This window comes from Callospermophilus lateralis, chromosome 2 (genome assembly GCF_048772815.1).
Source record: "Callospermophilus lateralis isolate mCalLat2 chromosome 2, mCalLat2.hap1, whole genome shotgun sequence".
NCBI lineage: Eukaryota > Metazoa > Chordata > Mammalia > Rodentia > Sciuridae > Callospermophilus > Callospermophilus lateralis.
Window position 1 is genome coordinate 45,203,637 of NC_135306.1, and position 26,312 is coordinate 45,229,948.

The following is a 26,312-nucleotide window of genomic DNA, read 5'->3' on the forward strand; positions in this document are numbered from 1 at the left end:
CATGTTCCCCAGCAACAGCATGATAAAATAATTCAACTATGTAGAAATATAGAACTCTAGGACTAGCTAGAAACTCAGAGATCATTTAGCCTAATATCCTCATTTTGTGAGAAAACTAGACTCAAAGATCAAGCAATTTTCCCAAGCTCACATACCTAATAGCAATAAAACTAGTAAACAAATCAATTTTTTCCTAAAAACTAAAATTCTATCAATGATTCATACCTAATAGCAATAAAACTAGTAAACAAATCAATTTTTTCCTAAAAACTAAAATTCTATCAATGATATTTCAGCTGGCTATCAACTGAAAGTCTAGGCTTTTCCTAATGTTCCACAATACTGTGACATAAAAGAGTGATAAGACACTATAGTAAAAGGCAGTTGTGAACTCCAGGTCTGCAGGGCTTCAGCGGATAACTGAACCAGCCCTCTCTTTTGCAAAAAGAAGGAAAGACTTGTGAAGCAACTCAGGAAACTCTTAGGAGAGGCAGCCAGACTAAGTTTATCTCTAAGTCCAACCTCTCATTTTATGGCCCACCCACTAAATCCTGTGCTCCTTCTAAATCTCCTTTATACACTGAGGTTTTAGTTATGCAAAAGGCCCCTCCTGGCAAACAGAAGAAACTAATCTAAACATAAAAGGACAACCAAGGCAGATTCAGCATTTCCACAAGTACCTTGAGTTCATTTCCGAATTCATACAGCTGACAGACACCACCAACCTGACCTTCACCCCATTTCAGAACTTCAGGGATCTCTAGTTTCCCCAAAGACATCCTGAGCAAAAGGTCGGCATGTGGGAAACCAATGACAGGAATGAGCAGAGAACCAGGGTAAACATGGGTTGGTTGCTTTTTGTTCTTGTCATTGGGGAATTTTGGTCTTCTAAATATTCCTTGAGTTCTTCCACACAGGTTTTTAATATCTAGCAAAACAAAACAGGCCTACAAAGTCTTCTCACCAAGAGCTCAGCATCCCTCCCACTCCTGCCACCACGGCTATCTCCAGAGCCTGCCTTTTGTCTTCCAGGGCAAGTAGCACCAAGCAGCTCCTGCAAGGTCCTGCTGGTGCGCCACCTCCTTGCTTGCACAGCCTGAGCTGCCCTCAGCAAGTCCTCCCAGGACCCTAGCTAATGTCCTCCACCTGCACCACTCTATGTCACCACCCTAGTTTATTTTCTTCATAGTACTTAAGCACTACACTACCTCATACTACAATTTTATGTTTCCTGGTTTATCATCTGTCTCCATCAGAAGTAAACTTTATGAGAGCAGGAACCTAGTCTTTCAGATTCAGTGGCATACCCAGAATCCAGCAGTGTCTGGCACCTAGGAGGTGTTCAATAAATACTTGTCCAGTGAATGAAGAATGAAAAGAATAATGAATTGACAATAGACATAAATGCTTAAAAAGAACTGGCACCTGACACCAGATGGCTCCTACACATTATTGCTCAAGGCAACAGAAACATACAAACATCCTTAGTGACCTCTCCCATCATCCCCTTTCCTAAGGTCTCCCTGGCTTATCGGAGCTCCCCACAGGGTACTATGGAGCCCGAGAGGGTGCCTCTGGGGGAAGACAAGCTCACACCTTGCTTTGATTCTTTCACCCCACTAGGTACACTCAGCTGTTTCAAAACCAAAAAAAATAAATAAATAAACAAAAATTCAAGTTAAAAAAATGTGATGCAGCCACTAGAAAATAAGTCTAACATAGAGGTGCAGTGGTTAGCAGAATCCACAAAACTAAAGAAAAATTCCAGGGCATGTATGTCTGCCAGTGATTTCTCAGAGAGCCAGAGTGGATATTATGAGTTACCTAAAATCTAAAAGGAAATTTAATGCAACCTAGGAAGGGGTAGATATTATGGGTACTGTGAGCATGTGAGATAATGTGAGAATTCAGAATTCAAGTGAGTTTTATAGGGTGGGAGGATTTTCTGAGATACTGTAATAACATAGACTCTGTATGTGACATTTTTATTTTCAGATTTCAAAGATGGACTTTAAGAGCACAGATTTCACTTGGGAAGACATTATGATCTTTTGGATTCGGATGATAATTTTAGGTGCTACAAATTTCAGAGATTTATCTTGGAAGTCATTTACAACCCCAATGCATACCAACATTCCCATTACACCTACAATTGCGTGTATATATTTTTTAGTCATTTTATCCTATTTATAAGTAAATATATATCCAACTACCATTTCTAAATTTAAATACTCTTAGTCTCACCTTTTAGACATAGGTACTTGCTTACTACAGTTTTAAACTGATAGTTTGACTTTCAGTTAAAAAGATATTTTACTGGATTTGGTGAAATATTTCCCAACCTACTTTTTTCTGTCATGAAGTCCTAGATTTCTATAATCTCTGCCAGGAAATCTCCAAAACATTGCCATTTTCACTTATTAATGCTTCTGTTTACCCCATATTAATTCATGTAATTTCATTTTATTAATTTACTATTAATTCAACTAGTATTTACTATCCAAAAAAATTAGTAGCTATGTGGCATTTCCAATGCAATCTTTGTGTAAATGCAACATGGAATGTTTTAGTGAGTTGGTGGCAATGTGTTTTTATTGTTCTGTATTATTTAGTTGTGGAAGTTCTACAGACACTGCCTATCAGTATTTTAAACTGTTATGAATACCCCTTACATTCAAATTGTCTCCAATTATTTTCCAATATACCATACTTTCTTTTATATTCTATACTAGACTATTACTATTTGTATCCTTAGGAAGAGACTTGTATATAATGTTATGCTCTGAGCTGACACCCTGCTATTCATCTCAATGAATACTAAATTCAATCAGAAAAATCAGCAGGTATTATAAGCACAATACACTCAAAACTGGATATGCTACAAGTTCCTGGGAAATGGACTTAACTTAATCATTGTCTAATTTTAATAAGAGAAAATATTTTATCTCCATGTTACAGAAAAAACAGGTAGAGGAATGTATATGTAAATGTGTGTATGAGTTTGCAACAAAAAGCAACATTGATGACTTTTTAAAAACTTATACATAGAAACAATCAACTAATTGTGATGAATAATAAGAACTAGCTTGTTTAAAGGTTAATATTAAGTCTCAAAAAAAGGTGTTGCAGTTTGGATACTTTTCTCACTTATTCTCACTTTAGTTTTCTTTTTAAGTACACCATAGTCACTTATTATATCTACAAATTTTACATCGGTAAATTAAAAATTTTATGAGCATGCTTTTCTAAAAAAACATCCAGTGTTAATTCCCACTTGAGACCTACTTACAATTGTCTTTTATTCATGAAAGTAATAAAGCAACTATTCTTTCAAGATAGTATCTCTCAAAAATATTAATATCCAAAAAATTTACTAGAATCTTTAAAAAATATTATTCAGAGGATCAAAACTTGCTAAATATTCATGCTGTCTTTACCTTGAAAACATTCAGTTTTGTTTTAATAAACACAGTTTCTGTTCATGACCCACCATTCAAAGACCAGGATAGACCCACATTCACAGCAACATGTGGGAAGCAGGAAGTCATGACCAGTTGCAGATGGGATTTGGAATACTGTCCAGGTTTCTTTATTTTCCTGGCCACCAGCTGACAAACTCAATCTTACTTCATACATTACTGGAACAGTGAATAAAATATAGCACAGTCCTAAAAACTAAGGCAACAGATGAACTAATGGGAAATCCTAACTTCCAAGAAGATGACAGTTTATTCAATATGTCTAAATTTTCCCATTATTTAGTCTTATTTCATAGTTATTTTGTCTGTTGCTCCTTCAGTTGTTCTATACCACAAGATTGAAGAGAAATGGGTTTTGGGATATGGTGGAGTGGAGTTTTTCATCTCAATGCAGTGGGTTACCAATCACTAGGAAAACTGCTAATATGACCTTGGCCCTGATATTATTTTTGAATTTTGTTCACTCACATGCAAAACTATGATTAAAAATGTCTTGCTCAAGTAGTATTATGATGAAATAATACATAAATTATTAAAAAATTGTGGGTTATAAATTAGTGTTAGCAATTCAATATCTTTTTAATGAACTTCAGATTTTTCTTTAATACCAAATAACTAGAGTAGGTGTTGGTTAAAAAAAAAAAATTAAAGGACAACATAGAAGGAATTTAGGTTTTGTGGGTCAAGAGGCAAAAAAAGAGGATTTTATGTGGGTACTTATGTAAGCATTTAAACTATGGCCTTTTAAAAAACTAAAAGCTCTTTTTAGCTCATTGACTGTTAATAAATCAATCAATAAATAAGGCAAAGGCAAAGGGGGCCACAGGCTATGATTTGCTCATCACTGAATTAGGCGATTAAAATTGGGAAGTGAAGTGAAACCACTTAGCTCATTTCCTACTGTTTTGATAAAAGAGTCCTTTGTCCTCACTAAAATAAGGAATGATCTGAGAATTACATCTATCTCTACTAGTATTATCCAAAAGAACACAATGGTATTCTGTGGAGCCTATCGTGATTTTCTTTTTTTTTTTTAATTCATTTTTTTTATTGGTTGTTCAAAATATTACAAAGCTCTTGACATCTCATATTACATATAATAGATTCAAGTGGATTATGAACTCCCATTTTTACCCCAAGTACAGATTGCAGAATCACATCGGTTACACATCCACATTTTTACCTAATGCCCTATTAGTAACTGTTGTGATTTTCTAATACTTCTGTGAAGCAACAAATTCTAAGATAAATGCACAAACATCTCTGGTAACATTTCAATGACAGGGAAAAGAGTTTAAAAAAATTATAGAGAAATGCATTCCAAGGAAGTTTTCTGTGTCGTTCAAAACCAAAACATTAACTGGTAAATAGTAAAAACACTGAGAATGAATATCCAATTTGTAGATACACAAAATATAACACCAGCATGGCTACTGATTTATTAAAGTTGCATTTATTGTGCATTGACCATATTCCATCCTGTGTACTAGGTCCACAAGATATATCAACAAAACAAATGTTCCCATCACGTTGAAACTTATGTTTGGATGGAGGAATATGAATAATAAACAGTGTAGTACCTTAGAGGTAATTAGTTTCATGAAGTGTTATGCTGTAAGTACCATGGAGAATAATAAAGCAGGAAGGAAAAATGTCAAGTAATTATGTGTATGTGTGTATGTATGTGTGTTTTATGGGACAAGGTAGTTGCAATTTTATATTTAGGGGTAATCTTAGTGATAAGGACCAAAGTTGACAGTGGAAGGGTAGCAGCCCAGCAGTTACTTAGAGAAATAATCCGGGCAAAGATAATTTTGAGGAGTTTCAAGGAGAAACTGCACCCAAGCATTTGACTGAGGCCAACTAAGGGGGAGGAGGATAGGGTTGTGCTTTGATAGTCAACATGAGAGGAGAAAGGCTTTTATCCTCCTAAGCAAATAGGAAGCCACTACAGAGGTTTTCTGGGGTGCTTTCTTGTACATAATTTGATAATGAGTGTAAATAAAATGTGTCACCACAGTGAAAGATTTTCTTCATCCTATTAAATATAATTTATTTTATTTTATTTCATTATATTTTAATTTGCTTTGCTTTATACACTATTTCAAAATAAGAGAGTTTTTAGTAACCCAATTAAGTATTAAAATCAGTATGAATATTATTGGTGCATGTTAGGTTTCAAATTCCATGAGATACCTGAAATGTAAGTATGGTTCTGATACATTGAAAAAGCCTGTGATGTCCTGAAGGACTATAAAAAAAAATAGAAAAAACAAGAATAAACCAGTTGCAATGCAGCATGACCCAAAATAGTATCTACCATATTTTATTATTATCACTAATTTTACTCATAACGAGGCTAATCATGATAATAACAATCCAAGAATAAATGGCGAGTTCTTGGAAAAATCATTTCTACTAATTCTACAGTATAAATGGGCCTCATTTTCCACATTGATAAAATTAGCAGTACTGTTCTAAATGTACCTTCCACGTAACTCTGAGCACTTGTAAGTGTTAACTGTTTGTTGAATTTCACAATAGTTTCTGCATTTTTTGAATTTGATAGTCTTTATCTTGAGATTAATTATAATTCAAGTTCTTTTTGTTTGTTTCTGAGATTGCCATAAATCATTGCTAGCAACTAGAAGCAATCAAGTTGTCAGAAAATTACAATTGATAATCAATAGCAAAAAATCATGCAGTTGTATACCATGGATTTCCAGTGAGGCATTTAGGAAAGGACACAGGATTAGAAGTGAGGAAGGACTTAATTCAAATGCTAGCTCTGTGCCTTGCTGTTGCCATGGGGATGTAATTTGGTATCAAGTTAAATTTATGTATTGTCTTACTTCTTTCCTTTCTACATATGATGAAAATTTTAAATCAAGGAAGTTAACTGACCTGACCATAAAGAAATCAGAAATACTGGGACTTCAGTGCAATTGACCTAGATGAGGAAATAGGTGACTGTTAAGGATTGCAGTTCAGGAGCAAATAGCATGGGCATTTGGTGGCCAAAATCAGAAAGTAGAATAAATGGTGAAGTCCATGTAAGAAATTAGAGGATATGGACTTCCCAATTAGAAAGTAAGGATCAGTAAAATCTTCATAGAAGAGGTTGTACATGCACATAGAAGGTATTTATAGGAGAAAGAAGGTTTAAGAAAATAATAGCAGAAGGGCCACTCCAATCCAAAGGAAGGGAATAAATGCTGACCCTGTTGGTAAAGCATGGGGGACACATGTACACAGTAGGACAAGGCACATGGTTCAGGTTGGGAGGTCTTAAACTATGTGAAGAAGAATAGCTGTGGCCAGATGATAAGGCTCTCAAAAATCAGTTTCTTGTGATCTTAAAATATTGTATCCAAGCAATGAAGTACTTATCTTGCATTACAAGATTTCTTTCCTGTGCTTATTATTTTCTTTTAGGCAAGCTTCCCATATTTAATCAGATTATATTCTATATTGAGTTTTTAGTACAATCAATATAATGGACAAAGAGATCAAATTTTAATGAATATGGCCATGAAAACTATAATAATGTTATTAGAACCTTCTATAATAAAAGCTCATGGCTATATTCTTACATGCTTAAAATTTGCAAGTTAAGAGCTTTTATCTTAAAGTTAGAATTATGGGTTACAGTCTGCTTTATACTGTAATTTATATAACTTGCCACATGACATTCAAATGTATAAGCATTCAGTTAAAGCTTATTTTGTAAACTCATATCCTCCGAGGTCACTTCCAAACCAAATATGTTAAACTCTATAATTTTTGTTTTTAATGTAAAATTGTTAAGTAGAGATACATATTACTACAATATAGATCGTGTCTTGAGAAGATAAGTCTATTTAATATGAAGTTTCTGATAACAAAACCAATCAACTCTGCCTTCAATTTTTTATCTGAATTGTTGAAAAAGAATAAACCAGAAGAAATAATGAAAAATTAATTTATTTTATAAATCAGGTGCTGGAGAGTTTCATCCTTGATCTTAATACTTTTGTAACCCTGAGTACAATTGCTTAAACATGATGAGCCTCATTTCCCTTCTACACATAATGTAGTTAATAATGCAATCATAGATTCTTTGTCTATTAACTTTTGAAGCACTGCCCAAAAGTTTTTAGCAGATTTGTCATCTGCTTGTACTGGCAGAAGCAGAAGATGGGCTAGGGGACAACATTGTCTTTTGTAGCTGACTTAACTTCATCTATTTTGCTATTTTCCAAGAAATAATTTATCTTACCAGTGAATCAAATACCATAGAAATATAGTATATTTGATCTGTAAAAATAACCTATTTTTCTTGTTGTACACATGAGTAAATAATCAGAAAAATGAAATGACTTGCTCAAGATCAAAGAGTTGTCAGATGTCCTAAGTGACCCCACCTTTGGAGAGTGTATATATAGTCCTCAAAAACAGTCATTTCATTTTAATTTGGTTCCTAAAATTTTTAACTCAAATCAGAATTACCGGTATATTGCAAATTAACAATAAGGAAAAATATGATTGGAAATTGGGACTCTTTCTTGAATGGATTCCTAGGGCTGGAATGTCATAAATATATTACATAAAATATTGCTGATTGAACAGAAAGTTTGAAAAGACAAATTAATGCCTGTTATGACTCTGTACAAGATTTTTCAATATTGTAAATATAGATAAAATACATATTTGATGTAGAATATATAGAGAGATAGATAGATAGATAGATATAAATTTTTTTAGATGTAGTTGGGCACAACACCTTCATTTTATGTATTTATTTTTATATGGTGCTGAGGATCAAACCCAAGGCCTTGCATGTGCTAGGTAAGCACTCTACTGCTGAGCCACAACCCCAGCCCCTGATGTAGAATATATTATACCTATCTTTGTCATGAATTGATCATAATTTAAGATCGGAAAACTTAAACAGATGTAACAATGGAAATATGTTTTAAAAATCACAAAATGATATGGCTTCTGTCATCAATAATGTTCTATACTTGCTTTTCTCCTCTCTTTAAATAGTCAAGACAGATTCCTGAAAATAGGTGCCTTGCATTCTGAAATGCTTATATGTTGTCTAATGAATCAAGGTACCGTGATTCTCATACCACAGACTTATTGTGAGATGTGAGTTTCAGCCTCATTGTCACCTGATGCAGCCTGGCCTGACCACCTCTAAACATAGTTAGCACCTACTGCAAAGCAAGATCATCCTCCCTGCACACTCCCTAGACTCTGTGAGTAACAAAATAAAAAGTTCTTTAGCCAACTTCATATCGAAAAGGGAAAAGGTGAAATCAATGGAACAATAAAAACTGCAATCTCTTTTTGTCACATTTTATGACCTCATCACCAACAGACTACACAAGGTCATCACTCCTTGTATTAGTCTGTTAATGGTCTGGGCACAATCACTGCTACCTTTTGAACTGAAGTTTCTTTTTTACAATATTGCTTTTTGTTTGTTTGTTTTATTGGATGGCACTATTGGTTCTCCCTCCTGCTTTTGGTTAAAATGAACCTCAAAGAGGAATGCTATCATAGAATGCAATAAACCCATGCAAGAAAGAGACACGTGATTCTCAGATGCCATAATTCCAGATAGCTTCTGTCACCCAGCCATATCGATTCTGTAAAGTTTGCAGTCCATTCAGACATCAAACCCAAAGCTAGTAAAATTAATGTGCTCCATATATAGCTGATTGCAATTTCTACTGCGACTTCTTGAGATGTAGATGAAAAGGAAAATGCTTGCCTAGGAATAAGAAATGCATAGTCTAAAATATGAGAAATACAACAGAGAAACAGACTCATTTTGTTTCAGTAAATAATAGAATTTTGAATAAAAAAAAAGAAGATTCATACATTTTTGTTACCATTGACTTGGTCAGTTACAACCTCTGTTTCCTCCTTAATGTAATAAATAGTAACTACGAAGACTTTATACATATATGTATATATCTGTATATACTGTATGACTGAGTTTAATAGAGACTTTATGAATTTCTTTTCATGAAATTTTGAAAGTGATCTTTTGTATCCATAATTATTAAGTTTTTACACATTTAGTCCTCCTTATCTTTTTGCCTCTCTCAGTATCGTCCATGAGACTCTGTACTTCTTCTCCTGAATCTCTCCTTTCATCATTATTATTATTATTATTATTATTATTATTATTATTATTGGTACTGGGGATAGAACCCAGGGGCACTCAACCACTGAGCCATATCCCCAGCCTTATTCAGAGACAGGGTCTCACTAAGTTGCTTGCCTCACCATTGCTGATACCTGGCTTTGAACTCATGATCCTCCTGTCTCAAACTCCTTAGCCTCTGGGATTACTGGTGTGAGCCATCTCACCAGGCATCTGAATCTCTCTGCTACCACTGATCATAATAGTGACTCCTACTGTCATCTTGTTGGGAATATCTACATTTTCAGCCTTCTTTACCCTGTTGGCATGGTGGAATCCTGGCTCTCATTCATAGCCTCTATCTTGTAGACAATCTTGAAAGTCTTTCTTCTTCTGATTAACTCAGGGCCCAGACACCATGTGAATATTCACTTAACTCCTCATTGGCAATTCCAGGTCATTAGTTCTGCACCATCATGTCTGTATATCATGTATTTTTAATTTCTTGGCACCACCTTACTTACTGAATTTGGAATGCTCACATACTAATAACTCTGCCAATTCTCAGATCTTTGAGTATATTAGTAAATGGGAATAGTTGACTTCCCACTTTATTCTGAAATTGATACACTTTTAAATACACAAAATCCTGTTACAAGGCTTCTCTTACTGTATCAGAATAAGCTTCACCTTTCCTTGCTGCTGCTACCATTTGGAAGTGAAATGTACCTCCAAAGGCCCATGTCTTGTAGGCTTGGTCTTCAGAATAGTGCTATTAGGAAGTAGTGGAACCATTAAAAGGTGGGGCCTATTGGGAAGTCCTTAGCTCCCTGGGGATGTGCCCTTTTGATTGTGGAAACTTGGGCCAGTCTGTCTCTCTTTCTCTTTCTCTCTCCCACCCCCACATTCACACTTTCCTCCCTCCTCCCTTCCTTGCTTAAGATATGACAGCTTGCTTTGACTCACTTCTGCAGTCGCCACCAAGCATACTCAACAGAGGCCCAAACCAATGTGGTTGCTAATCTCAGACTTGAACATTCCAAGTTGTAAACTAAATAAGCCATTTTTCCTTATTTATTTAGCTGCCTTAGGCATTTCATTGCAGTATAGCAAAGCTGACTAATATGCTTCGGTCTCCTTAGTTATCAGTTTTCAAGTCTAAAATACATTGCCTTCAAAATCATAAGCTCCAATCCTTGAGCACAGTTTTCCATTCTTTCCTCTGCCTCGCTTCCTGAATCTAAGTATATTTTCTTTGCACTCCTTCAAGGTGCTCTCCACCATTCCATTGCCCCCAGGTTGAGGAGCAAAAGAAGATTTTATGTGTTTCATAGCAGAACTCATATATCATCTATATCTTTAACCCTTATATGAACCTAGACAGTATATGTATTCTTAAAATTTGATTCTGCTTATTATAAAGTTGGGTTATTAACTTCTATAAATTAAATAAAATAATACACATAAATTCTTGGTGCATTTTCTGACATTTCAAGGATTCTAATGCTGTGCATATTTTATATTTATCTTACTATTTTAGAGGAATAAAATGAAATACATGAAAGCAAAAATGTATACCCAGATGCAATGAAGTGAACAAAAGCAAGAAGCACATTGTAACAAAGCCCTAGTTAATGCACAGGAATTGTCAACAAGGCCAAGAGCTGATCAGAGACCAAGGGCTGACCAAAAGCCAGCAAATGAAGACCCATTGTTCATTACTGTATCATCATTGCCAGGAGCAATTTGCAGGGGCTGGTGGAATGGTGCTTCCAAGGAAGAACACAGGCCCCTAGTTCTTTAACATTTTAACCAGAAATAAAGAAACACACTTTGTATATAGATGGAGGAATTGGGAAGAAGGCAGTTGACATGTCAATTTTAGATGGAATAAAATTTTTTCTGAGGATACTGAAGTTAAGATTCTAGATTCTCATAAATAATAAGATTCAAGTTCTCTCATAAATAATAAGATTCAAGTTCTAGGGACAAGGCATACTCCGGTTCTGTAGAAAAACAAAGTTTCTTTCACATATTTGTGCTGGGGAAGAGGGAACTTTCTCTATTGCACATTACATAGGAACTTGACATTCTGGAGTAAGTCATACTATAATCCTTATTGCTCCAAATAGGATGCTTGATGAGTATTGATGATAAACAAAAAATCGGAATCAATCTTCACTGGGCAAAAGCTTAAGCAAAGTAAATTATATTTGTTCAGTGGAAAATAGTAGGGTCATGAAGCAAGTAAGCTTTCTACTGAGAAATAAAATTTTGAAAATGAAAAGCAAACAATGCAAAATAGTATCATTGCCAATAGCTGATTAAATATGATAGATATGAGAATTTGATAGACAATGAAAATTTGGCAAATCACAATGGCTTTGCTTCTCAAGAAAGAGAAGTAAAACATAAAAAATCTGGGATTTAACTGGAAAATAACAAGTTGAAAAGAAAAGTAATAGTGAGAATTGTTTAAAAATCACTGCAATTTTATATTCATATTCATTAATATAATCTATTAGGGAGACACAGTCTTCTTTAGAAGAATCTAAGTATCCATTATGTATCATTCATAATTCAAGGAAGTGTCAATAACAAGTTTATGCTTGCAAGCAACACTAAAATTTCAGCAAAACAGTACAAACATAAAACAAACTTATCTATTTAACCCAATGTCAAATTTATAGGAAATATAAGAATTTGTGTCATTTTATCAGCGTGTGTGTACATTATTCTATTTCTATTCGTAAAGCCAACTTCAATAGCCTACAATATTAAGAAAGCCACACACACCAAAGCAAGTGTCAGCAGGAGGAGTAGCAGCAACTACAGAGGAAGTAGGAAAGAAAAAGCCATAAACATTCATTTCCTTCACTAGAAGCCCATTATCATCACTGTAATCTTCAAAGTTGGATCACTCGGTGGTAGCCTCAGATTTAATGTCAGAATCTTCTGCAACTAAATTGAAGAAATCAGCTGCTATCATCTTCAGAGCAGGGAAATTTACTCTGTGTAATTTAATGTAAAAGAGCCTTTTATACTTGTGACCATTATGCCCTCCCACATTAGAGCAATAACAAGACACACTGAAAAGCCAGGGGAAGTTTTATTAGGTAGTCTGCTTTATTGACGCTACAAAGAAATAGAGAAACTTGCAACCCAGGACACTGCCTGATGATATTTCCAAACCTTTCTTCCCTGGATTACATATTGTTCCACAATTCGATTTTTATACATTAAACTCAAACTAATGATAATGCTGATAAGGGTCAACTTTGGTGATGGATTAAATAGTCTCTCTGCTGTTTGTACTTTGAGTCTGACCTTAAAGGATTTTGATTCAAATAATTTACTATTGCTAAAAAACTCTTAGATCACTTGAATTCTCTGTATCAAAGCTTAAAGTGCAGGAACAAGTATTTCTTTAAACTGTACCTGACATTCATCATGATGAATGGCTCCTAAGGTCTCCACAGATTAGGATACAATGAACATCCATATCATGGTTTATTAAAAAAAAATTACTATTATCTACCCAGTATTTTTTTTGCCATTTCCCATTGTTTTCTGAACCCAGGAACTTTTATGGGAACAGATTTTCCCTAATAATCCTTGCCTGTTAAATAAACTGAGCATTCACATTCTACTATAGTCTGTCCCCAGGCAAAATAAACTGAAAGCCTTTCTTCTTCCTTGTAATATTCAAAGTTAGGCATAATTTGGCCCTCTGTGGGGCCAATGGTCAGTAATAAAATGAAGTTTACCTAGGTAATAGCTCTAAGAATCCTGAATTCCTAAAAATACAAAATCAATTATAAAGTTTGGCAAAAATCAACTTCAATTAAAACCAACTTCAAAAGCCAATGAAATCCCAGCATCAAAGGGATTTCAGTGTAAATGTAATCTTGACATCTATCAGAATAAAATTAATCAGTGGCCTTATCAATATATATTTTTTAGCCTTGGGACAAAAATATCTTTTCTAAAATTCAAGAGACAGAGGCAATAAAATTACATTGTACACAGGTTACAATGAAACTAATCAAGAAATTACATAAGTTTCATGGTATGCTATGTTCTATGATGATTCAATAATACATTGATGACATTAAAAATGATCCATCAATCTCACACAAACATTTAACTAATATACTGCTACATTAGGTGCTATATACCTTCAATTAGAAAGGACATGTATTTTATCATTCAAAGGACAAAACAGTCAAGTTCAAGGAAAATGATAATATGAGGAGGACACTAGAATTTTAAATTTCAAAAGTACAATTTGGTTATTTCATGTACCATAAATCAATGTCCTATGTAATCAAAAAGGGAAAAATGAAAGTCTGCCTAAATTAATAATAGTTGAGCAGCCCATGTATATTAATCTAATCTAACGGGTTCTATTACTCTGCAGAAAATTTCTCAAGGCTTAATATTTCTTGTATAAAAAAGAAAGGATGATTGGGAATGATTAAAAACTATAATTGAGGAAAATATTCATTTCAAATATAAATGAAAACTGGTAATGAATGAACAATGAATGACCATAGGTTCTGTTATTGCTCAGTAATCATATTTAATAGAGAAATATAGTTCAGATTAAAATATGCTGAACTAGAGCTGGAGAGAATTTTTTTTAAAAAAAAGGACCTAAGTATTTTAATTTCTAATTAGGTACCTTGAAGCAATTTCACTGAGACTAAATTGCCCGTGCTACTTAAAGCCTTTATAGGCAGATGATATGGTCTAACAACCCTAACACTTTCACAATTGAATGCATAGGTTTTTGCATGCATTAAAAGATGAGAATAAAACTTTAATACATAATAACTAGTCATTATAAAAAGAGAAAATAATATACTAACCTATTCAAAATATTGTTCTATGTGTATAATTATAAATATATATGTAGTATATATTTCAAAATCTATAAAATATGACAAACTCGATAAAATTAAAATAAGATTTTATTTTAATAAAAGCAAAGAGAAAAATGTCTATAAAGAAACATTAATTTCTATTAAAGTTTAGAGCACACAATATGTGTGCCAGTTAGAAAAAGATCTCTAGTGGATTGAATCTCTCTCTGCTAGTGAATAAGGAAAAAAAAAGGTTACATGATTTAAAATATGTCAAAACTCACACAAGTTGTTTGGAAGAATAAATATTTGTGATTTTTGGTCCAGAAAAATCCCTCATGTGAGTTATCACAAGCAGGGCACTGTCAAACAATGAACAATACCTTACAGTGAAGAAAACATCATTGATTTATCAGATATTTATTAATTACTACATGCTGGGCAACCCAGTAGATGATAGATATTTTAAAAAACTGAACAAAACAAAAAAAAATTCAGCACCCACTGGATTTTTATTGCAGTAGGGAAGGTCATCAAACTAAGTTCAACTCATTTTAGAAATGTGCCACCTTGGGAAAGTACCTTTTGCTGTTGGAGTACACTGTTAGCATGATAAATTTCATGGAGCCATTGTTTACAAAAGTTGAAATGCACCTGGTATAAAATGATAACATCATAACAGAACACATTTAAATAGAAGCAAGTCTTGTCTTACATAAAAAGTATACTGTATCTGTGCATAGTTTTCTAATGCTCTGATATAACCGAAGCACATCAATTACAAAAGTGATGGCCAGCATAACCTTCAGCTAATCATTTGTTTCAGTCAGGACAGATAGTTACAACACAGTAATAAATAGATTACCCATTTCAATAGCTTACAACCATCATTCGTCTGCTCATCATGTGAATCAGTCATGTATGATGTGTACAGTCTACCCTCTGGATGCTTGTCATTGTGGAAAGAAGAAAATGTGGCAATTCATGTGTGAGCTCTTAAGTAATGCTGCCTTGAAGTAACATGTTACACATTTCTTTGATCAAATCAAGTGACATGATCACCACTAACTTCATATTAATGGAGAAAACCAAAACTGCTGTTGAATAAAACTAAATAATGATCATCTTTCATAAATGATGTCTGCAAGGTGTAGAAGATTCTGAGAAAAGTTTTGCATGATATTGTAGGTCCCATTGAAGACATGGAATACTACCAGGACCCAGGTATGATATCCCCTTATGTAATTTAAAGAGAAAATCATCTGAGAGGAAAATGTTCCTGGCAAGTCAGACATTTTCTTCATGTTGGGGATGATTATAATGATGATGGTGATAATACTACTAATAACAACAACAAAAATGACATTGGAAGGCCTCAAAGTTCTGAGCCATCTTGTATGGTGCACTACATTTAACCTGACATTTTTCTCCTGTTTTTTTTTTTTTTTTAAACCTACTTTATCTGTAGAAAATTCTCAATAAAGTATAGCCATGAAACTTCTGAGGCACTGTGGAGATAAACTAGTTTCAAAATCTATACCAAGTTTACTAAATGAGGCATCTCACCATACAGATTTATTAGATATAGTATAACAGTGACATAGAGAGACTGTTTTTGCTAAATGTAGAGACTCTTCATTTAGGTCCAGTACATAACTAAAAGCAAGATAAAGGTTGGCATCTCTGCCTTCATTTTGAATCTATCTCTTTTATTACCTTATACTTTTTGACCTGTTCAAGTCTGCAAGTAGGCATGTTAATCATTTAAGGACAGTTCACCTAAGAACTGGTAATACAAAGTTTACTATCCCTGAATTTATCTAACCTTTCTTGTTCTCTTTCAAGAGAGACAAAATTTGCAGGAACATCTGACTATTAGCATTTATAACCTCCGACCCCTGATGTGGCACCTAGAAGTCTTCATTTGTTTTTCTACATCTTTTACAACTAATGGAAACTCCTCCATTAAAAGATAAGGACTTCAATGGAGCCACCTTGAAGAACAGAAAGAAAGAGCAACCACACAGTTTGAGCAAGACTGCTTAATTATGCATACCTCTTGCCTGTGGCCCAATTCTTCCTTCTCAATACGTCCATATTGATTAAAGTTCCTGTTTTCCACTGTTACCTTTCCTGTTTGGTTTTTGGGATAAGTGGCTGGATCTGGTTTATTAGAACACCTGAAGTCAGGCCTCCAACCTAGGACTTTGCTAACAATAATTCATTTAAAAGTTGTGAAAATAATTGCTTTAATTTAAGAATAGCTTTGAAGTCCTTTCATAAAGTCCTTCTTTCTGGTAGTAATTACATAGTATGGCCAGATCATTTCAGTAATCAACACAGGCAAATAAGCTAGAAAGTTAACAAATGACATTTCTTCTATCATCCTTTACACAAATCCAAGTGTTCCTGTATGCATACTCATTGAAAACACACATTGGAAAAGTTAAAGAGAACTGTCTTAGCACACGTGGACATGCTCTTTAAAATGGATTTGATATTTCCTTCTAGAAAAACTGAGTGAGCAGCCATTGGGAAGATTTCAGGGAATAATCTCAATTTTCCGGACTCACTAAGCAAGAAAGCACATGAAGGGCATAATGACGCTGGCACACACTACCTACCAGATGAACAGATCACCTCTTTCATGGGGATAGGATTTTCACATTATAGTGAGTACCCTGATGATTTACTCAGGCTTGAAAACAACACGGTCCGTGCTGGGATATTAGCCTTAGGCTGTCCAAATTTAAAGTTTCCATTTATTCAGTGTATCTAGATCAGGACTTGGCATGCCAGCCATCCCATTGTGGGAACAGCTATTAGCAAATTCATTAATTAAGGTCATGTTGATTTTTATTTTCAACTAAAAACATCTGTTAATTTATACAGAGATCTCCTTGGTTTAAACCATCTTGACATTATTCCCTCTCAATGAGGGATAATATTCTTGGGTTTTACAAGTTCTCTAAGTGTGAATTGAAAAGTGAACAGCTCCTGCCAATGGGTGCATTCTGTCCATATTTGTACATAATAATAGTTCTTAAGAAGACACAGGGCTTAAGATAATAAATGATCATTCCTCACAATAGATCCATAAACAGGATCAGGATTAATTAATTTGCTGGCAGCTATTGGTTTTAATTAGCTCAAGCTAAACTGCAGCAGAATCTTATCTGTCCAAAGGATTTTGATTGTGCTAATACAGATCCTAAACAACTATTTCTGTCAATTTAGCAAAGCAAGTGGTCAAATTCTTATTTTCAAGCCAGCAGTGCACGTAACTTGTTAGAAAACGAGAAATTCTTCATTTTTGTTTACCTCTTTACCTGGCCACTTTTTACATGTTCAATCAAATCTCTTACCATACATGCCTGCCTTTTTAACTACTTTTCATACTATCTCATTCATCTTGTACCTTTATTTTATACATGTCTTTCTCTTTTGTATTTTCTTTTAGGTGTGATTTGCATTGCCTTTCCCTCTCTCTCAGCCTGGAGAGTTATAAATGATTCTTCGCTTTCTTGTCACCTTGGATGACACCTTTTCCAGGAAGCCCTCTCTCAAGCTCACAATAAATTCTAAACTTCAATACCATTTTCTCAATACTGTTTTACAAACCATCTTACTCTAGACTGGAATGGTATGACTCTTCATAATGTATGTATAACTGGATTATGAATCTCTTTAGAGATTAATACAATTTGTGAGAAAAGTATGTTTGATGTCCCACTCTTGATGACTCATAGTCTGCTATCACAATACAAATCCTTATAATCCTGAGAAATTCTCTGCTACACAATTGAGACACAGAACATCTGCATGAGGGGAAAAAATATATATCCTTTTATTACTTGAGCCCTGCTTTAAAATGGCTAATGTGTGCTGACTTGACTCATCCATCCTCAGACTCCCCACCTCAGTCTGAAAAATAAAATACCCAGAAAAATATCTGAATTTCAGAAATAATGCTTAGAGAATTACATTGCATCATTGGATATGGAATCCTGAAAATCACTAAGTGAGGGGATAGAGAGGATGCATTTGTCAGATTAGAGTTTTCATATTACTGAGTTCCAGTGAATCAAAAAGTGATAGGTCAAAATTAAGTGCAATTTAAACCAGCAGAACTAGACCAGAGGGAAAGCTTTCTACAGAGGACAATGAGAAGCATGCAGAATCTTTTATTCAGTTCTAGATTTGAGAAAGGATTATGACCAGGACTGTCTATATCAGCATGAGAAGTCCAGAGAGTAACAAAGGAAGAATTAAGATAATTAGTTTACATATCAATAATAATTGGGTCCAGTTTCTTAGAAAGTAAGACTGGAAGCAGAAAATAAGGTCCAGTACAACATTTCAAAGATTTTTAGATCTGTCTCTACTTATTCCTCAAACACTGTGACTAGTCCCTGCAGTGGCTAATATGGGATTCCAACACATGCTCTCCCGGATTGTTGGAACCTATGGATAACATACCCCTCATGCTGATGATCTAGGGTTCTCTGGGCATTTTATCTCAGCATTAACTGCCTCCGTCTCCATTTTATAACACATTACCACATCCTTGGTAAATTATACACAATAGCACTTTATTTGGATCATGGTCCTATAGCCTGGGAAATTCAAGACTGAGGGACTACATCTGGAGAGAGCCTTCTTGCTGAATCATAACATGGGGGCAGGGCAAGCAACATGCAGAAATAACACATGAGAGAAGGATCAAGAGGGGCTGGAATTCAAAATGAATCTATACTAATGGTAAGTAACCCACTGCCACAGTAACAACATGAGGTCCTTAGGCTCTGCCGCATGAACTTATTACCTCTTAGACGCCCCCATTTGTTAATATTTTTAATAACGGCAATTAAATTTCAACATGAGATGTGGAGAGGACATTCAGACCATAACAATAATGTTCTTTACCAACAATGCTGAAGCCTTGATGTCCATCCTGTCCCTGTAGCATTAATACTCCACCTGGCCACAAATACATTTTCCATCTTGCCCTCTAATAAACAACAGAACTTAAGGGAACCCCTGTGAGAAGCAGTTTTTCTTGAGAAAAATTGGAATGAAAGCCATAGCTATGGGCCTTTGTTGTTTATTTCCTTTTGTTTAATTTTTCTTAAAAATTAAGACTTCTTGGGCTGGAGTTGTGGCTCAACGGTAGAGCACTTGCCTCGCATGCGTGAGGCACTGGGTTCAATTCTCAGCACCACATAAAAATAAAATAAAGATTATTGTGTCCACCTACAACTAAAACAAATTATAAAAATTAAGACTTCTAGCAAGTGTTAAGTAAATTGAAGTCTACCCTCATTAGAACACCACCAGACTGGTTTTAAAATCTATAACAGCATGAAGACAAAGACCAGGAAAGTTGATTTGTAACAGATAATACACTGATGTATGTGTTTCTGACAACAAATCCTTGTTTGTTTTCACTATGCTGCTCCCCCCTCGCCTCCCAGTATTCCCATTTTCTTACATGTCAATAGAACTTGAAATTCAATGACTCCGTCCTTCATCTTATATGTAAATATCAACCCATATTTTAGTGATAGTTTACTGTAACATTCTTCAAATTATTCCTTATGACAGTATTAACTAATATAATCAAATCTTCTTTGAATTATTCATATGTCTACCAATTGCATTCTTTTGGATTATTTTCTTCCTTTAAACTTGAGTCTATGGAAGGATTTTTGTTGGCAATAGACTTATAAATTGACAATTATTTTTCATCATCACTTTGATTTTTCAAGCCTTCATTATTGCCAGTGAGAAGTCCATTGACTTTATGGATAGTCATTCACTCCATTCTTTCCATTCCCCCTAGAATTTCTCTGTTCAGTTGCACTAACTTGTATCTAGCTGGTGAATCTATTGTTCTCAATTCAATATATGTCTCATTTTGCTTTAATGTGAATATTCATGCACTAGTTTTACTCTGAAATATTATCTGTCACAATCTTTTTCAAATATTACCTCCTCCCATTTCTAAATATTCTTCAGGGAAATTTTATTGAATTGTACCTAAAAGAATTCTCAAATTTTAAGTCATTTAAAATTTTTCATATGTTTACATATTTTGTATATTTGTATACCTGTGGATACATACATAAACATTTTCATGTTTATATGTTTTATTGCATACTTGGTAAAGTTTCTCAAATTGATTTTCTTAGATCATGGTCTTTGCTTTAGAGATATAATATGTAGATTAGCAAAACTATTGGATTTTTATTTTAGTACTCTCCTTTTTTATTACCTTGATTTTTGTTTTTTAATATATTTTTATAGTTTACTTTTCTTTTATTATAAGTTTTGTAACAACTTTACTGAGATAATGCATGTACTATAAAATTCATTATTAATGTGTACAATTCAGTGATTTTAAATATATACAGATTGTGCAACCATTATCACTATCTAAGTTGAGAATATCTCATTATTCAAAGAAGCAGCTATATCCACATTACCAATCTCTCTCCATATCCTCCAACCCCCAGTCTTTTTACAATCACTAAACATCTTTCTATACCTGTAACTTTTCCTGTTGTGGACATTTCATATCATTACAATTATACAAAATGTGGCCTTTTGTAACTGCTTTCTTGCACTTTTGTATAATGCTTTCAAGGTTAATACATGGGAAATGTGTCTTTACTTCATTAACTTTTACCATCAGATAATACACCATGGTATGGATATACTACATTCAGTTTATTATATCCATTTCTGTTAATGGACATTGGGGTTGTTTCCACTATTTGACTATTATGAATATTGCTCTTAGAAACAGTGATATGCAAATTTTATATGGACAAATGTTCCCATTTCTCTTGAGTGTATATCTAGGAGTGGAATTGCTGATTCACATGGTAACTCTTTTGTTTAACAGTCTGAAGAGCTGTCAAGGTAGTTTCACCATTCTGCATGCTTGTCAGTAATGAGTGAGCATTACCCATTTTCCACATCCTGTCAACATTTGTCATTGTCTGTTCGTTATTAATTCTACTGGATGTGAAGTTATCTCATAGTTTTGATTGCATTTCCCTAATGATTAATAATGTTGGTCATTTTTTCAGGTGCTTATTGGTTATTTGTATAACTATTCAAAAACATTTTAATCAATTTTAAATGATTTGTCTTTTCAGTGTTACTCTGTACTTCTCTATATTTCTGGGTACTATCTCTTTAATAGATATTTATCTTTTCCCTTTCTTTTTTAAAATATATTTTTAGTTGTAGATGAACACAATAACTTTATTTTATTTATTTTTATGTGCTGCTGAGGATCAAACCCAGTGCCTCACACATGTTAGGCAAGCACTTTACCACTGAGCCACATCCCCAGCCCCTCTTTTCATTTTCTTAATGGTACTTTTTAAAAATTTATTCTAATTATGTATATATGACAGCAGAATGCATTTTGATTCATTGTACGCAGTTGCAACACAACTTTTCATTTCTCCAGTTGTACACAATGTAGCACGCACCATATGTGCAGTCATACATGTACCTAGGGTATTGATGTCCATCTCATTCCATCATATTTCTTGTCCCTATACCCCCTCCCCTCCCCTCTGCCCAATCACAGTTCTTCCATTTTTCCCAGCCCCCTCTCACTTATGGATCAGCACCTACTTATAAGAGAGTACATTCAGCTTTTGTTTTTTGGGGATTGACCTACTTCACTTAGCATGGTGCATTTTTATATACAAAATGCTTTTAATATAGATCAAGTCCAATTTATCTATTTTTATCTTGCTGATTGTCATTAACTTGACATCCATGTCCTATTTTACTTCTCTGCTAAATCAAAGGACTGGAAGATGTACCCTAAGTTTTCTTCTAAATTATTTTATTTTGCTTTATAATGTAAGTTCTTATAGTTAAATTCACTGATCTGTTTGTATTGATTTTTATTCATAGTGTAATGTTAAGAGTTCAACATTCTTTGGAATGTTGATACCCATCTGTTGAAGGGACTGAATTTTCCCCATTGAACTGTCTTGACATCCTTAACAAATATTAATTCATCATAAATATAAGAATTTATTCCTAGACATTCTATTCTATTACATTTACTTCATTCTTAGACATTCTAGTCTACTACACATGTATCCCCATGCCAGTACCATGCTGTGTTGGTAACTGCCATTTATAGTAAATTTTGAAATTGGTAAATGTCAGAACTAATTACAACCTTGTCCTTTTAGGATTATTTTTTTCTTCTCCTGATTCATTGTGTCTCTACATAAATTTTAGTATCACTATGTTTATTTTCACAAAAACCCACCCAGGTTTTTATATGGAATGTACTAAATCAGTATATAATTCTGAAGAGTACTGACATCTTAACAATATTATCTTGAATCCATGAAGATGAAATGTTGTTCTGTTTATTTAACTCTTCATTATTTTCCTTCAACAATGCTTTTAATTTTTATTGCATAAGTCATCTTTAACTTCTTTTACTGAATTTATAAATAAATAATTTTTCTTTTGATTGCTTGTAAATAGAATTCTTATTCTCATTTTGTCTGTTGCTAGAGAATAGAAATATGTTTGATGTTTGATACTGATCTTGTATCCTGCCACGTTTCTCATTCATTAGTTCTAATATTGTTTATGCATTTCTTAAGATTTTTCAAAATACTATACCATGTCATTTATCTCTTAATTTTCCATTTTTTCAAATTTGAATACATTTTATTTCACTTTCTTGCCCAATTGTTCTGACTAGCACCTCCCATATAAAGTTTAATGAGCATGAAAAAACGGACTATTCTGTTGTGGTTCTGATGCTAATAGGCAGACATCATGACTTTCTTCTTTTTGCAATTATCCAACTTAATATTAATTATATAATAAACTTTGTAAAGTTATGATTTTATCAGAACTTATTGATGTAAAAACATTTCTGATGACTTACCAATGCTTGATGATTTTCTCTATGTTTTGTAGTTTTAGAATGCCTTCATTTAGTGGATCTATCAAGTTCCTTTAGAATGTCATAAACTTGCCATTAATCCCTACCTTTATTTCTGTCATTCTCAAACTATAGAAATAATATAAGATTAAAATCTTTGAAATATTTGTAATTAAGGACCATTATTATAGATTTTCAAAAAAGGCATTTTCCTCAAAGGCCAGTCAGCAAAAGACAAACTTCATTTGTGCTTTCTAATAGGTGTAAATTTTAAAATTTAGCCCTTTAGTACCCTGGCTATCATTCTAATTTTTCAATTCCAACAATACTCTTGTAAGGGATTTAACCTGTTAAGACTTGCAACTTAAAAGTTCTTGGAGTTAAAATCAAAGCTAGAAATGACACAGATTAGAAATATCCACACCCATTCCATTGCAGAATAGCTCACGTATATAGTTCTAATTCTTACTATTTTAAAGATCTTCCAACAGTTCAGTGTTTACGACATTTGTCCTATATTTCTATGGGCAGAGACTGAGAAAGTTCATGTTATTTAGCCCAATTCAGTAAAAAACAAAACAAAACAAAAACAAAAACAAAAAAACACCCCTGTGATGATTGGAATTTACTTCTACCCTGTTGAGGTATCACCACTCCTTACATAGAGATTTTGAGCATTTGACATATAAACAGTATGAATTAGAAATTGATTTTAAATATTTATTAATTTTAATCAGTTTAAATTTAAATAGCCAAATGAGGGATAGGACTACCACTTTGGATAGGTCAGAATACAGTTCATCCCATGGAAGAAAATGGAATTTTTATATTCAAAAGTTTTCAATTGAAATAAAATGAAAAAATCACAAAGATATAAAATAAAATTCGAAAAAAAAATCCACAGTTGATGATTTTGACTATATGTGAAAGAATTAAACACTATAGTATTTACATTCTTATCTATATCCCTTCTCTTAATCTTACCAGAAAAAGAAAATATTTCTGTGCATTAGCCATTAGCCAAATCTGAATGTATGTAATTGGGGTATAAAACCAGGAGCTGGAACTTCCTCACCATTGCCCAAACAATAAAAGTATATCTTGTGACTGGGCATAGTGGTGCATACCTGTTATCCCAGTGACTTGGGAGGCTGAGGCAGGAGGATCTCAAATTCAAAGGCAGTCTCAGCAATTTAGCAAGGCACTTAGCAACTCAGGGAGATTCTGTCTCTAAACAAAATATAAAAGGGCTGGGGATGTGGCTCAGTGGTTTAGAGCCTCTGGGTTCAATCCCCGTATCAAGGAAAAAAAAAAGTGTACATTGTACTTTCAAGAGGCTCTCTCTTTCTCTTTCCTATTATTTTTATATGACTGTTAGCTAACAGGAGGTTTTTGCTATTGTCCTAGTTTTAGAAAAAAAAATGTTGTTGCCTGTATTGATTGGGAAAATTTCTGGATTCTGTTGACTCCTCTGTTCTTTGTGGCTGGTATGCTCTGGGGTCTAGATTCTCTTTTCACATTTATGAGTGTGAGCTGAGGTAGTGAAAAATCAGAATCAGGTATTTGAGCCAAGAATCATTTAGATCAAATAGGAGTTCTGCTTGGAGTAAAGTTCTGTTCACTAAACTTGGTATCATTATTTGCTACCAAAGTCTTAATACTTATGATGAAATGTCATTTATCATCCTTTAGAAAAAAATATTTCCCATAAGGGAAAGCGTTTTTGATGGGTTTAAATTCCTGATTCCCATAATGTGTTTATATATTTGCCAATCTCTAAATTCAGTTCTGCCTATTTTTGAATGCTGATATTCAATATTTGTGTTTTGAGGTACAGTATCCATCCTTCCTATTATGATTGTCCTTTGGAAATATCCCTTCGGCTATGTAGAACTTATATTAATGGAGCTGTTCCACCTGCTCTAGAAGGAATATGAAAAAACAGGGTCAAACTCAATGACATAAAAATTTGATTTCCAAATGTTAGTTAGGAACTTGTTTTATATTAGATCTCTAGATGTATTATGTATATCTGAAAAATTTTTAGAACAAAGCTGAGCTGAGATGAAAAATATTGAATTTTTAGAGTCCAGTCATTCCTGAATCCAGCTATAGCCAGTTATATAACATGATAAATTTTCTTTTACAGTACAAGAAGTTAGGTTTCTGACACTTAGGAAAAAACAAATTTCTTGACTAACAGAGATTTAAAGCCAAGAAATAGGCACTCCAGAAGAAAATTTGCCCAATATTACTTCTTTTTCCAAGTTCCACTTTTACCCTCAATTCATATTTATTTTGACTTGTCTCTCCACATGTTACCACACTATTTTTTTAAAATTTTGAATTAATGCTTGTCAAATTGAAACTGAAGCAGAGTATAAATATGTATTGCAAAATTTATTTCCTGCTCTCTTTCTTATAAAGATCAGTTTTCATGTTACATGAAAGGTTGTTTGTTCAGTCTAATATGTAAGCATAGAACATAACATGTATCCTTTAGATCATTTCCACAGTTCTCTTGCTTTTCCTTCTTGCTTGTCTATATATTTGTATGTCTATATGGCTTCCCAACAGATGCATCTTATAAATTAAAGCTCCCATTCACCAAGTATATTTTAAGATTATAGAAAACATCATTTCATCTTACGATTTTCAAACTCTTCCCTTCTATTCTTATATTTACTATGAGTTGTTCAGAATTAAACTAAATAACTAACATTCTCAAAGTGCTAATCATTCATGAGACGTGCAGTTAATAAAATTTTATGGTATAACAAATTATCTCAAAACATTAAATCAAAAATTTAAATTCTAATAATTTTTTGGATTTTGGGGGAGATTTTCTTATTTGGATCAGTTTTGATGGTGCTGGATAGTGTAGGAAG